General features: G+C 40.2%; 1 non-coding gene across 1 annotated transcript; it reads left to right on the top strand.

Moving 5' to 3' along the window:
• The first annotated feature begins 16146 nt into the window (after positions 1-16146).
• LOC141597945 (small nucleolar RNA R71) lies at positions 16147-16253 on the top strand. Its single transcript, XR_012523153.1, has one exon. It is a non-coding gene; the product is annotated as a small nucleolar RNA R71 (small nucleolar RNA).
• Positions 16254-16691: the final 438 nt, after the last annotated feature.

A 16691-nucleotide genomic window follows, 5' to 3' on the forward strand; every position in this document is an offset into this window, starting at 1 on the left:
TTTCCTTGGTTTAGCTAGGTACTACCGTCGGTTTGTGCATGATTTCTCTAAGATCGCGAGAACGATGACTCAGTTAATGAAGAAGGAATCCAAGTTCATTTGGACTAAAGCTTGTGAAGCTGCCTTCCAGGAGTTGAAGAAAAGGTTAACTACCGCTCCTGTGTTGACTCTACCAGAAGAGGGCGTTGAGTTCTATGTCTTTTGTGATGCGTCGAAGTTTGGGTTTGGTTGTGTTTTGATGCAGAAGGGTAAAGTTGTGGCTTATGCTTCCCGTCAGTTGAAAGTTCACGAGACGAACTATCCGACTCACGATCTTGAGTTAGCAGCAGTGGTGTTTGCACTTAAGCTATGGCGACACTACTTGTATGAAGTCTCTTGCAACTTTTATACGGATCATAAGAGCTTGAAGTATATCTTCACTCAGAGAGATCTTAACATGAGACAGCGATGTTGGTTGGAGCTGCTTAACGACTACAAGATTGAGCTGCAGTATCATGAGGGTAAAGCAAACGTGGTTGCCGATGCTTTGAGTCGCAAGGTGTGTCATGCTATGAGATATGTGTTGGTGTTACCTGATGACTTAAGTCGAGAGTTCCAGAAGATGAGCCTTGAGGTAGTCCTTTCTGGTACTTTAGATTTGAGTGCGATGGTTGCTGAACCCGAGATCCTCCATAAGATCCGAGTTAAGTAAAGAGAGGATGAATACTTAGAAGGAGTTCGAGTCGCTATAAGCGAAGGGCACTCCAGAGACTTCGACGTTGGACCTGATGATGGTCTACGATTCCAAGGTCGTTGGTGTGTGCCTAGCTGTGATGTCTTAAAATGTAAGATTCTCAAGGAGGCTCATAGTACTCCCTATTCGGTTTATCCTGGTGGTGATAAGATGTATAAGGATCTGAAGCTACGGTTTTGGTGGCCGGGTATGAAGAAAGAGATTGCTGAGTTTGTCAGAAGCTCAAGTTCGAACATCAGAGACCTGGTGGTCTACTGCAACCCTTGAAGATTCCCACATGGAAATGGGATTCTATTTCGATGGACTTCGTCATGGGTTTACCGAGGTCGCCGAGAGGAATGAATGCGATTTGGGTCGTGATTGATCGTTTGACTAAGGTCGCGCATTTCATTCCGATGAAGGAGACTTGGAGTCTCGAGGAACTAGCGAATGCTTATCAGCGAGAGATCATTCGTCTTCATGGGGTTCCTAAGGATATCATCTCCGACCGTGATCCGAGGTTTTGTTCTCAGTTTTGGAAGAAGCTGCAGTTAGCTTTGGGCAATGAGCTTAAGATGAGTACGACTTTTCATGATGCAACTGATGGTCAGACTGAGCGTACGATTCAGACGCTTGAGGATATGTTGCGAGCTTGTGCTTTGGAGTTTTAGGTTAGTTGGGAGAAGAGTTTACCGCTTGTAGAGTTCTCCTACAACAAAAGTTACCAAGCTAGTATTCAGATGGCTCCATTTGAGGCACTTTATGGAAGAAAGTGTCGTAGTCCTTTGTGTTGGGACGATTCTAGTGAGGTTGTCATTCTTGGCCCAGAGTTGGTTCAAGAATTGATTGAGCAGGTGAAGTTGATCCGCGAGAAGCTTAAGGCAACCCAGGATCGACAGAAAACGTATGCAGACTTGCGGCGTAGGCCGATTGAGTTTGAGGTTGGCGATATGGTTTTTCTTAATGTTTCGCCGATGAAAGGTGTTAAGAGATTTGGGCTTAAGGGCAAGCTTAGTCCTAAGTACATTGGACCGTATGAGGTGCTCGAGAGAGTTGGTGAGGTAGCCTATAGGTTGGCTTTACCTCCGAACTTGTCGAAGGTTCATGATGTGTTCCATGTATCGCAGTTGCGTCGTTATCGCAGTGATCCTTCCCATGTTCTACAGGCTGATGTTATCGAGGTTGAGCCTAACCTGACTTATGAGGAACGACCTGTTTGTACTTTGGAACGTCAGGAGAAGAGGTTAAGGAATAAGGTTGTACCTTTGGTTCGGGTTTTGTGGAGGAGTCAGAAGTTCGAGAAAGAGACTTGGGAAACCGAAGCGTCTATGCGAGAGAAGCATCCACATCTTTTCGAGTGAGGTAGTTCTCTTATCAAGTTTCGAGGACGAAACTTCTTTTTAAGGGGTTGGATTGTAACACCCCTAATTTCCATAATATAATTCTTTAATTTTATTTTCCCATATTTCATATTTTATTTTTCGTTAAAATATCCGTCTCTTATCTTTTGGGCTCGTTGGGCTCGAAAACGGGGAAGACTCGCTCCTTCCTTGGGTCTCACGTGATTTTTGGTGTAGATGGGTAAGTTTTGGGCTTAAGCTTGAAATAAACCCATGAGCTTCTCTATATATATGAAGGGAAACCAAACCCTTGCTTTTCTTTTCTCATAATTCTCAAAACCCTAAACCTTATTTCTCTCCTCCTCCTTCCTCCCTTGTGCCGCGCGTTTCTCGCCTAGGGTTTCATGCCATCCTCTCTTTTCCTTCGTTCTTCATCGTTCTTCATGCTTAGATCGATCCTACTTCTTGGATCTATCTATCTTCTTCGTAAGTTTTATGTTTTCACATAGTTTTATAGTTTTTATAGTTTATATATATATAGTTAGTATATTTATTAGATTCGTTATCTTTGGCACGTGGATGATTCAATAAAGGCGTGGAGACTGCACCTGGAGAAGACGTTTATATCGTTGAAGACGATCTCTAGGGTTTAATTGCGTAATAAGGTAACTAGGTGTTTCTCTTTTAATTGCGTTTATGCCAATTGATGTAATTAATATGATTTAATGAATGTTTTGTATGATTAGTACATCTTTGATTGTTTATTATCACGTTAATTATGTTTTCGCATGTTTGTATATATTTCAATGCATTAATTATATATCGTATGTTGTTTATATGTTTATTATGGGTGTCATGAGCGTAATTAGGGTTTCCGAATCAAACGCTAGTGGCGGCATAATGGCGGCCAAGAGTTCTCTCCAGAGTTATAGCTAAAACTAGTATAACCTTGATGATGATTCAAGTGTTATAGCTAAAGTTAATACAACTTTGGGTAGTTACTCTAGTTATGGCTAAAACAGGTATAACCTTGGAAGTATGAATCCAAGTTATAGCTGAATCTACTATAACATTGAAGTACGAGTTAAGGTTATAGATGGAACTAACATACCCTGAGATTATGGCTCAAGGTTATGGTTGGAACTAGTATAACTTTGAGTTTCATGTCAAGGTTATAGTTGAGGTAAGTATAACTTCAAGTTATATGTGTTGAAGTTATAGTAGAGGTTACTATAACCTCGCATCCAGAGTTTGTGTTATGGTTAGGGTTAGTATAACATTGAATGGTTAATGTTAAAGTTATAGCTGAGGTGCTATAACATTGGTCGCTTATACTTGTTTCATATATTGTATTGTGTTCAACGTGTTATGTTCTTGTGTTGCTTATGTCTTTGGTTACTCGTATTCATATGATAAGTAGGATGTTCAGTTATACTATCCTATGAGTTGAGTCATGATGTTGTTCACGCATGTTAGTACAGTCAGTTATACTGTGCATTTGTTTGTTGGCTGGTTGAATAGGTGACGGTAGTATCAGTTATATACTATCGGAATGAACAAACGCCACCCGTTGATGCGGGATTTATTTTGGTCTATGTTCGGGAGTGGCCAGATTCGTCAGTAATACGTTCTGGGTCCCGAGTGTCGTTCGATGTACATTTATTGCATCGAGAGGTTTGGCCAAGTCTTAGGCATATAGGCAGTGGTGATACGCTATACATAGTACCGTGGAGGCAGTGGTGATACGCTCCACACCTAAGGAGGTAGTGGTGATACGCTCCGTCAGTCAGAGGCAGTGGTGATACGCTCTGATAAGTTAGAGGCAGTGGTGATATGCTCTAACGGGCGTTCGCTCTATTCGCTATGCTTTGTTGCTAGCTTTGTTCCTTCTGTTGTTGTGGATTGTGTGTTACCGAATTCGCTATGCTTTGATGCTAGCATTGTGTCTTAAGTTGTTAGGGGTCGTGTGCTACAATGGTTACTAGTGTACATGGTCTAGTTCTTGCATATGGTTTAGGTTTGCATGATTCCGTCTAAGATTGATAAGTCATGGTAATCTTTATTGGGTTTTCATGAGTCTAGATGATCTCACATGTTTACTGGTTTTACATTTCAGTTGTTATTGATTGTTAGTTACATTCAATTGTTGTAAACATGACTGGGAGAGCATCTAGTTACTCCCGATTGATTGTCGACCCCCTTCTCAGGTTGTTCAGGTTGAACGCTTGTTGCTGACTGGTTGATGCTTGCTTGGGGAATGTGCGAAGCGAGCTTAATAATAAAATAGGAGTTTGCTTTTAAGTTTTAAGAACCCTTTGAATAATGTATTAGTTGTTTTGGATTTAGTAGCGAATCGGATTGGTCAGGTGTTTCCGCCACCTTGTCCCTTTTATCAGTATCGTACTCTGATATTTACTTTATATAAGTTTTTCCTTTTTTTTTATAATCCGGGTTGTTACATTTATTCATGATAGGAAAGTATGAAATGATGCTATATACTTCATATTTGAGTTTATATTCATTTGTTTACATTTTGACATAAGTTTCATATCACTTAAGTCATTTGTTATCACTTATTCCATTTTAAGCTCAAGTGACATATAAATATGAAACATAATGTTTATTCATGCTATAAGAGAATGAAATGGTATAGTATATTTCACTTATGGGTTGTTACTTGCTCCTTTTCATGTTTTCATCATATTTCAAGTATGAGTGATTTATTCTAAGCAACTATTGTAATGTGTCGTATTCTTGTGAAAATGCCATAATGCTATGCCTTCTTGCTTGACTTATCTTTACGCCTTACTTGTGCCGTTATGCCAAGTGTTGGTTAACTCATGCTCTTTCCGCCTCTTTCGTGCCGTTCTGCCGAATTCGGGATACTCGACTTCCGTTCTGTCGATCGAGTCTTGGATGAGAAACGTTTATCGCTTGTCAAATCGGGTAAAGTACCTCCCGAGAGTCGGGCTTAGACTAAGACCGTATATATTATCGTCGTCCTACCAGGAGGAATTGAGTCTTAGAGAAGTAAATGTCTTGCTTGATTATGGTCATTGGCATACCTCTTTCTACAAGAGAGTTTACGTCTTATGCGGTTAAATGTAAGAGTCTTGGTCCTATCGAACACTAGAGGTGAGATGCAAGCCTTCTAGTTGCGATATGATCGCCGAGATTGATGCTCCCATCCGTTATTATGGTGAGATGCAAGCCATGAGTACGCATGTAACGTTAATAGCCACGTCCCGTGCAATATTTGCTAGAAGATTTCCAAAGTAATGGCTATGGTTTTCAACTATATGTATTGCGATGATTGACTAATCATTTATCTATCTCACACGACTTAAGTACTAGTTTTGTATAATTTAGATAGTGGCATATGTCACATTTCATTGGAATTCGTGCTTGTGATTAACTAACCGTATCTATGTTCTTTCCTTTACTTCACTTATTTAAATATGCCTATGACATGCTCATTTTCTATTCTATCTTGCTTTCTCTTATTATTCTAACATGAATGATCCCATGGATATTTTTTCAAGTGAATTATATCCCATATTTATTATGCCTTGCCTTATTTGAGTTCTTTGTTAAGTTCATTTTGATATAATGTGGCTGGGAGAACTTTGAGTTACTCCCCACTGACTGTGGCGTTTATGTTTACATGAATGACATGTATTAGTTGGTGTATTTATGGGGTGAAGACATATGTGAGCTAGCGAGTACCTTGACCGTTGGATTCTTGTCTATCGCTATGCTTAGACTCACCTTTTAGACTTGTTATTCGTGGGATATCTTTTCCCCCATTATTTGCTTGATTTGGTTTGTAATAACCTAAGCTTGGTTATCGTTGTACTTGTTTCATTTTGTTAGTAACTCCTACATGTTAACATTTAACCTTAAATACAAGTTTTTAAAATTTCATAATTTTCGCTTAAATTTATTAGTTATATTTTCTGCATTATCGCGGGGTGTCACATTCTTCTCTTTATACCAAAGCCATCCATACCCTAAAATGACTGTATACCTTTTATGATTAGTAAGCCAACCTCCTTGATAGTACCCAGATTGAAAAGTATCCTTAATGTTACATATACCCTTCCAGTTCCCACTCATATAGGATTTAGGCTTATGATTCTCCCAAACTTCACCTTTTAAATATAGTTGATGTACCAATTTCACCCATAAGTTATCAGGCTTGCTATAAATCCACGAAACCAATTTTTCTATAGTAGCCATATTCAAAATTAGACTATCTCGAATACCAAGACCACCTTCAGATTTTGGAGTGCACACATGTTCCCAACTGACCAGAGGGGTTCTTATGTAGGTGCTTGTCCCATCCCACTTATAGTTCCTACAAATACTGTCAATCCTCCTCAGAACTCCTTTTGGGATCAAGGAAATGTTAGCTTAGTATGTGTATAAAGATGTTAACACAGATTGAACAATTACTAACCTTCCGGCATAAGAGACCTTCCTTGAACCAATGGATCTAATTCTTTCAACAACTTTTTCAACAAGTACCTGACATTCCTTTTTACCCAATTTCCCAACATCAACTGGAATACCCAGATACTTGAATGTTATCCTGCCCTCCATACATCCTAAAACACTGATGATCTGGTGCCTAACATTATTCTGAACCTCGTTGAAATAGATATTAGATTTTTGATTGTTCACATTTAGGCCAGAAGCTGCAGTGAATGTAGCAAAAGATCTAAGTAGTATCATCACAGATTTACTATCTCCCCTAGAGAAGACCAACAAGTCATCAACAAACATTAAGTGTTGTAGCCTCAACTTTCCACATAATGAGTGAAACTTAAAATCAAGGACATCAGTTGTAAAGTGTAGAATTCTTATGAGGTATTCCATTGCTAGAGTGAACACTAGAGGAGATAAGGGGTCTCCCTGTCTCAATCCTTTTTATCCCTTCAAGAAACCAAACGGCTCACCATTAAGCACCAAAGAGTAAGAAGCAGAGGTAACACACTCCATAATTATCTTTAAAAAATGGGGAGGAAAATTGAGAGGACTCATCATCTTTTTAGAAAACCCCCAATCAACTTTGATCAAACACCTAGGAGACACAAATGTCCTATTATACAATCTTATTACATCTTGACACACTAAAATATTCTCAATGATGTTCATCTCTTTGCTGAAACCACCCTGATTAGGACTAATAATATGAGGGAGAATGGTGGCTAGCCTGATACAAAGCAATTTGACAATAACTTTATACACCACATTACAGCAGGAGATGATGGGTCTAAACTGTGTAACATTCTCAGGTATCTCCACTTTAGGTATAAGTGTAACAAAAGTACGATTAACCTATTTTAAAAGTTTCCTATTCTTGAAAAAATGTTTAACAACATCACAAACTTCATCCTCCACTACAGTCAAATCATCCTTAAAGAATGCACTTGAATACCGATAAGGGCCAGGGGCTTTATGATTAGGTATAGAGAGAACATCCTCTTTAATTTCAGTAGAGGTCACACAAGCCAACAACACATTCCTGTGATCAGTATTACAAACATGCCCCTTCTGAACAACCTGAGTATTAACTGGTTGCACTTAATAAACTGTACACAATAACTTTTGATAAAAAGCCAGGAAAGCATCCTGAATATGTTCAGACTCATTGACCCACTTTCCTTGTTCATAAGCTATTCTTAAAACTTTATTTCTTGCTTGTCTCCCTTTGATATAGCTATGAAACACTCTGGAATTTTTATCTCCTTCCTTAAGCCAAGTAGCCTTAGATTTTTGAAGCATGAAGTTATCACATGCCTTTTGCAACTCCTGATAATCTTTAGCTGCATTGATCTCAGAGCTCATCAGCTCACCATTAGTAGGATCATTCCTTAATTGTTCCTATATGAATTTCAAATGCTTCCAGGCTCTGATTGCATTATTTTCAATATCAGCAAATAATTCTTTATTCAGCTCCTTTACAGGGCGTTTCAGTAATTTGAGCTTGCTAACCGGTTGAAACATAGGAGTACCAGTAACTTGGGTATCCCACACTAACTGAACACAAGGAAGAAATCGAGGCACACCACTCCACATATTAAAGTACTTAAAACATGTCTTCTTTTTTAGAGAGTTATCAGATCTCTGGATAATGTAAGGGGGTATGATCAAAGTACCCTTCCGCATGGAAATGTGCATAATAATCAAGTCTTTGTATCATCCAGGCATTGTTAACCAAGGCTCTATCCAACCTACTATAAACTCTAGTACTTCCCTCTTACTTATTATTCCATGTAAACTAGGAGCTAGTGGCAGCAATGGTCAAGACAATCCTGAAAATCAGCCATCTCTTCCTCAGTTGATTGCCCCTTAACCATTCACATGGCTTAATAACAGTATTAAAATTACCACAAATAAGCCAAGGCCCTTGAATGTGAAAACAAAATTGGCCTAATTTCAACCATATAATCTCTCTCTCCTGAACACCATTAAAAGCATACAGCATAGTGAGATGAAATGAGTCACCAATGCCAATTTCATCCACTAACACATGAATAAATTGTGCATTATACTCAATAAAATGAATATGGAAAAAAATTGGCTTCTACAACAGCCAAACCCCTCAACCCTTATGCCATTGAGAATTAGTTGAAACACAGTAACCTTCACAAATATTCTGCCTAATATTATTTAGAGAATAAGGTTTTACCTTCGTCTCAAGGAGGCCAAATAATCCAATATTGTGTTGATGCAAGAACCATTTAATATGTTTATGTTTTGTTGGACTATTTAACTCCCTGACATTCCAGAAGCCTATCATTATGTACCATCCCCCTCAAGGGTAATGCAACTGTTTTTGCATCAATTCCCACTTTAGGTGTCCTATTATTCAGAGCCTCACGGAATAAGTAGTCACCAAACTTAGTTAAAGTACTACCCTTATAAATTAATTCATGTCTCCTCAGCCTAATTATTGCTCTTACAAGAGTAGCAATATGATAGGTGCCATTTTTAGTCCATGTTACCTGAAAATTGCTTGGTTTTTCCACAGGTGTGCTGGTTGTTATTACCCTAGGAGTAGCAATCCCAGGCTTCAGTGTAGGCTGCTTAGGAGTAGGTGCTTTAATGACAGGTCCTTTAGGTTTAACCTGCTCTTTAGGTATCCACTTTTGAGTCACCTTCTGCACATGCTTTAGCTTACTCTTTGGCTTCTTTCAAGCTTGCATATCATGTCCAACACCCCCCACATTCCTTACAATGGATAGGTTGCCATTCATATTCAACAGAAAGTACTATAAGATTCCCTTCGTCATCAAGGAATTTGACCTCCTTGGTAGTAGGTTTCCCAAAAGGTACGTCAATCAGCACCCTGGCAAAACCTACTCTAGTGATATCCTTAGTTGCTCCATCACATCTGATAAATTCCCCCAATAAACCTGCAAGTTTAGGGATACATTTACCCGAAAACTTCAGTGGGAGCTTGTTCAGTTTAACCCAAACAGGAAAAACCGTCACATCAGCTTTAGTAAGGGTTTCTTGAGGGGTATGATACCCGTCGTGAGGTGTCAAAAATAAATTTATAATCTCCAACTACAACTATAGCTAGCGGCAGTCGGGTCGAACCACAGAGAGGCAGACGTAATTTCTAGTTGTTTAAATTCGGTCTAAGGTAACAAAAGGTGGGGGTTTGATTGGGTTTGGTCTATAACTAATAACAATAAAAGAAAAGTAAACTAATGAAATATATAAAATCAAGTATAAAAAGAGGTACTAGGATGGTTGGTTCGTTATAGTTTCGGCGGCAGCATACTAAACAGGTCCAAATCGAACACATGTGAGGCGGGAAACAAGAGGTCCTCTCGGTCCACTCTTAACAGATAGCATCTTTCGATCTCGCTATAGGTCCATAATATCACTAATACTGACTCTCGTCCTGAAAAGTGACTAATAATCTAAACTTCACCTATCTTTTGATCTCAGCGCAGTTTAGTCATTTCAATTGGTGATCTAACAACTTTCCCTATCTTTCGATCTAATGGGTCAGTCATAAATTAAGCATCTAACTGGTCGCATGCATTCGATTCGTTAAATACAACATTAAAATCAATTAAAATGAAAGGTAACCTCACGTGGTCAGTCGATCGACCAGGTATGGCAGTCGATCGACTGACACGCGATTCCGTCCAAATTAATACTATGCCGCCTACGCCATAATTCCCCTACATCCTAGCACAATTGATTTAGCTACTCATACTAAGGATGATAACAACAATAAAACTAATAAAATAGACAGAAGAATTCATGCTTGAAACAATAGAACAGACAATTAACATAAACGATAATTGGCTTGGATTCTAACTAACAATTCTATATCTAACAACGCAATAAAGATGAACTGAAAGTAGAACAGAACGAATACCGAAAATTGCAGAAGAATAGTAACGGAATGATTAGAAGTATGAATGAAAATCCGATGCAACCAATATTCCAAACCTTAACTATGATATTCTAAAACTGAATGTGAAACTTAGATAAAAACTGGATGTAAAACTTGATGCTTTATCTGAAAACCTAAGTTACGTTATATAGGAATATACGTAACAACTTATTATAAAAACCTAAACATAATGGGCCTGCTTTCCTCGATCTTTTAATTCTCATCTGGGATAGCAGCTTGGTCGATCGACTAAGCATGGTAGTCGATCGACTGTTCTTCAGTGTACAGTAGCTTCTGGAACCCGATGGTTGGTCGATCGACTGAAGGTAGTGGTCGATCGACTGCTTGAGCTGCTACTTGACTTCTATAATCCCGTGGACTTGTCTTTTGGGCCTTGGAATGCGCACCAAGCTTGTTCCTTAAGTAAATTCTTCACGTCAAAATGCAATGCAGGATACTCGGGGACGGATTTAGCTTGATTTCCATTTGGATTCTTCACATTTCGCAATAAAGTACAAAAACACGAAAGTAGACGGAAATGGGGGAAATGGTAGCTTAAACTACACAAATGAGCTCTGAAATGCGTGTAAAATGAGGTGCAAAACATCATATAAAAGACACGCATCAAACTTCCCCAAACCAAACCCTTGCTTGTCCCCAAGCAAGAACTAGACTCGATCTAATGACCTAATGGAACGACTTCAATCTCAGAGCGAAATGCAACATGTAAAGCCTAAACCAATTTAATGCACGACCAACAATCAACTAGCAAATGAATCATGCAAACGAGTTATGGGGTCGTTAGAAATATTGCTGAACCGTCAACTGTAGAGACTTATCAAATTGGACTCTCACGGGTCGCTCAAATCACTCAAAAGCACAGGTGAATATATGTAAGATAGAAAGAAGTAATTTTGTAAAGACTCTCACCTAACTACGACCTATAAGAACATGCCTGCAATTAGAGCTGGCAAATAATGATACGACACGAAAACACGATACGAACCCGACATGAAATTAATGGGTTTGGGTTGAGGCCTAATGACCCATTTATGTAAGTGGGTCGACACGAACACGACACGATATTTAATTGGGTTGGGTTTGGGTTGAGCTCTCTAAACACGAACCCGACACGAATTACCTGTTTACTAAATTAATCCTAATTTTTCTTGATCCTCCATCACATAAATATACTTAAGCTTTCCAAATATGGACATGACACGAAAACACGACACAAACCCGACACGAAATTAACGGGTTAGGGTTGAGGCTTGATGACCTATTTATGTAAGTGGGTCGACACGAACACGACACGATATTTAATTGGGTCGGGTTTGGGTTGAAGGGTTTGTGACCCGTTTACATGTGACACGAACACAAACCCGACACGACCCGATCTGTTTGCCAGGTCTACCTGCAATCTAATATGAAAGTAATCTCTACAACCGTACATATACATTCCAACCAACAAATGACCATGACACATGCCGAGGTATATATGGGATATGTGAGGTATGGGTAAGAAGAGGCAAAACATTTTATGGAAAAGTGGAGGTACAGGTGATCAAGCTAGTACCGAAACGGAACCATATGGCAACATCTAACTTCTTGATCAAAAACAAATGAAACGGTGCTATAACAAGCACAAATCTCACCATCTCCAGGTATAAAGGTAATCAACTAACTCCCCATAAGATAAGAATAGAACATGGGAGCAAAAATCGCCAAAAGATAAGGATTTGAATTATGCGAATTTGATTTCTTTCTCTCGAACTTCAGTCGATCGACCTATGACGCCAGTCGATCGACCGCTTAAACAGTACAGAACCTCTTTTTCTTTCTTTTTTTTCGAATAATTTCTTTTTCACTTCTTTTCTTTTCTTTTCAACTTTTGTTTCTTTCCTCCCTTTCTTTTCATTTTCCCAACAATCACCTCAATTGAGCATTTACCACCAAAAACGAAGTAACAATCCCAAGGACACGGACTACTATCTTGACAAAGGACAGGCTATATGTAGGATGTAGTAATGGGACAAAAAGGCTATTTTTGGCAGTGTAGAGTTCATGGGCAAAACGAATAAGGGGAAACCTCTACCACATGTGTCAACAAACCACAAACTGAATGCATACAGGTATTAAGCAGATTAAGTTCATATTTATGCAAATTGATATGACATGTCTTATAAGGAATACTATTCACATTCCTAGATGAACTGGTCATGAATGGCACCAGTTATAGGCTCTAAATCTCAGAAATATGATGTAGTTTGCCAATTTTCAAAGTCAAGTCTCAAGTTCAGCAAATAATTAATGAAAACTCGTAGATATGCATATATGATTCTACTAATAACATGTTAATTAGCAAGGCTTAGGCATAAACAAATGCAGATGCAATGTCATCATGGAAATACTACCGTTCCGACTCGACCTATATGCTAAAATAAACATGCATTTTATTTGAAATTTTTGAAATTTTTTGAATTTAAGAATGAAATAAACAATGCAAAACAAAATGTAAACGTGAATGCAAGCAAATGATATGCGACGCAAAACCCTAATGATATGCGACGCAAAACCCTTCCCCAAACCAAATCGCACAATGTCCCCATTGTGCACAATCATGTAATGAAGAAAAGAGAAATGGGAATTTGCGGGAAAATAAACAAATAAAAATGACATGAAGTAGAAATCGGGAACTTACAAGACTTTAAGCGCAGCAAAGGAAACCTCCCCAAACCAGCGTGAGCTAGGAGGTTTCAGTAGCCAGCAGTGCTACTAATAAATACCTGAAAAGACAAACAAAGTACCACGCATAAAATCGAGATGACAATAATGAAGCGGTATTATGTGCAAAATTGAGAAAAATAGAAGAAATAAATAAATGACGGAAGATAAAGTGGAGTAGAAAACTCCCTTAATTCCGCAAATCGACCAAACATAGCAGGAGAGAGATCGTAAACAGGTACAGCAGTGCAGGTCGGTCGATCGACCACATCACTCAGTCGATCGACCGAGGTGAAAGCAACAGTAGCTCCTGGAATCTGCAGATCAGTCGATCGACTGAAAATACTGCTGTTACTTCTTATTTCTTCGTATTTGCTCAATTAATTGAGCTAAAGAGGTCTAAAAACCTGCAAATGCACAATAATACGCGCCCAAAATTGCGCAAAACCCAAAATAAAGTCTAAAACGCATAAAATCCTAAGCAAGCAAAATAAAATGCGAAGTTTCGCGCACACAAAAGCAATAAAAAGTGTCTAACAAAAGCAAATAAAATGTTTGGAAAACATGTGATCAACTAGTAGTTGATCAAGAACGGCCACGGAATGGCCCACTTCGTCGGCTTCTGGCTACTAGAGGTAGCCTCACGGTGCTTATCTTATCATTTTGCACCCTTCTTAGCTTCCACGTCCGTATGGCTCAACGGATCAACACTTTCATCATCTCCCCAGTCAATGACCTCTTCTTGCTCATCAAAGTCCAAGTCGGACTTCCGTGCCTTGACCGGTTCATCATCAACTTCCTCATCGGTGGCATAGCTAAGGCAACCAAGACCTCCTCGTGAAATGATTGGCTTCTTTGCGGCTGGAGTGACTTGCAACTCTTCCTTCCCCAAACCAGCTCCTGCAATATCAGAAATAGACAAATCTTCCTCCAATTTGCTCCCAATCTGGGGCGGAGGGGTTACAACAGGAATAGAGATAGGTAAATCAGGAAGCACAAAGTGCGATTTCTTGTCAGAAACTGTATTACAAGTCACAGGCCACATGGGGTCCTTTTTCTTAGATGGCTGGGCAAAAACAATAGAATGCTTGCCCACTTTAAAAGTCAAGGTTCCTAGACCGACATCTATGATTGCACCCGGCGGTGTGCGAAATGGCCTACCCAAAATAATGGGAATGTGGGCATCCTCAGGCATGTCAAGTACAACGAAGTCGACGGGGAAGAAAAACTTCCCTATTTGGACAGGGATGTCCTCTAAGACTCCTATTGGCTGGACCGCAGATCGGTCAGCCATCTGTACTGTCATATCTATCACTGTGAACCTAGTCAATTTGAGCTTCCTAGCTAAACTCAAAGGCATGACGCTTATACTAGCTCCTAAGTCACATAATGCCTTCTCAATAGAGAAGGTACCTATATTGCAAGGAACAGAAAAGCTACCCGGGTTTTCTAGCTTATGGGGTGCAGTGTGAGACAAATAAGAGCAGGACTCTTTGGTTAATGCGACAGTATGCACATTTTCAAGTGACTTTTTCTTAGACAAGAGTTGTTTCATGAATTTAGTGTAGGCAGGCACTTGATTGACCAACTCAAGGAAAGGAACTTGTACATTCAAACTACGAATAACCTTTTCAAATTTATTGAAAGATACCTGTTCCTTTGTCGGCACTAGTCTCTCTGGATACGGGGCAGAGAGAAGTACCTTAGCCTTCTCTTCTAAGTCTCGCATGCCGACATCCGTGGACTTAGGCTGAAAGTCCAACACCTTCTCCTTATTGAAGCTTGAACCCTCCTCAGACCGTCTCAAATGTGAGCCATTAACCATCATCGGATCGAACTTCGGAGTCGGGACTGACCCATCAGCACTCGGATCTTGCCCCAATACTTTCGGAGTTGTCGAACCCCGGAACAAATGGTCTCTCAAATTATCGGGCATTGAAGGACGAAACTTCTCAATATCAGTAGGGGTGTCAGTCGATCGACCACCTTGCTCAGTCGATCGACTGAGGTGTACAGTTCCAGAAGCTCCTGTAACCCGCATATCAGTCGATCGACCGGGTATATCTGTCGATCGACTGATATACCTGGTAGACTCCTTGTTCTTGTTATTTTTCGTTAAAGCTTTCTTTTGACTCGGTTCCGCCTCATTCTTTTCAGGGGCGTCCTCGACCATAGCAGGCCCCTCCAGGGTAGACCCACTCCTCAAAGTAATGGCATTCAGGGTCTCTTTCTGGTCAGTTTGAGTTGGTAAGTGTCCGGGAACTCGAGTGGTACTCTTACTAGACAATTGAGCAATTTGGCTCTCTAGTAGCTTCATCCCGGCCTCTCTAGCTTGGGACTCCTTCAGCAGCAAGTTCTTAAACTCAGTAAAATCGGAATTCTGGGATTGTTGCTGCTGCGGCACATAGGGAGGTTTTTGATATGGCTGTTTGTGTGGAGGCACATAAGCTTGCTGCTGCTGTTGTTGTGGAGGTTGAGTCGGATTCAGGACATTCTGGCTACTCCACCTCAAGTTGGGGTGGACATTCGGCTCATAGTACATGTTTGTCTGCCTATAGTGTTGAAAGGCAGCACAAGACTCAAAGGGGGCAGAACAATTCTCTGAGACATGCCCCTCAGCTCCACATCTTCTACAGACGAAAGGACCGTCTGAAACAGCGTTAACATGGTACATCCCACCTTTAGAAGCTCCTCCCAATTCATATTTGTTAAACCTTGCAGTGAGAACTTCTAGTGCAAAGAACGAGAGGAAGATTCAGCTGACCCTCCTCTGGTTTCCTCTCGAATTCCCATATTCAGCCTTATGAGTGGCCAAATCATCGATGATCTTCCACCCCTTAGTCTCTCCCATGTTTTCAGCAAATCGGCCATTGGCTGCAGCATCCAAAATAGCCCTCTGATCGTCATACATCCCATTGTAGAACTGGTTGCAAAGACTCCATTTTTCGAACCCATGGTGCGGTATGGTTCGCACCAGTTTTTTGAAACGGACCCATGCTTCATGGAAGTTCTCATCAGGCCCTTGTTTAAAGCTCGTGATCTGAGCTCTAATGGCATTCGTCTTCGAGGCAGAGAAGTACTTTTTTGTAGAATGCCAGGGCAAAGGAATTCCAGTCAGTGATCCCATGGGCGGCTCGGTCCAGATCTCTATACCACTCTCTTGCAGCGTCACGAAGAGAGAAAATGAACATGGTCTCCTTGATCTGATCTTGGGTCACACCGGCCGGTGGGGGTATAGAGCAGCAATAATCAATAAAAATCTCCATGTGTTTGGCTGCATCTTCATTTGCAGCTCCCCCGAACTGGTTTCTCTCAACCAAGTTGATATAGGAAGGCTTTGGCTCGAATTTTCTTGCCTCCCCTGGTAGTTCGAATCCTTTGTAGAGATTCGCAGCTGTCGGCTCTGAGTGACTGGCAATGGTTGCTTCTTCAGCCATGACTGGAATTTCTGGAGAAGTGACTGTCTCAGCTGAAGAAATAGAAGCAGGAGATG

Source organism: Silene latifolia, chromosome 8 (assembly GCF_048544455.1).
Source record: "Silene latifolia isolate original U9 population chromosome 8, ASM4854445v1, whole genome shotgun sequence".
Classification (NCBI taxonomy): domain Eukaryota; kingdom Viridiplantae; phylum Streptophyta; class Magnoliopsida; order Caryophyllales; family Caryophyllaceae; genus Silene; species Silene latifolia.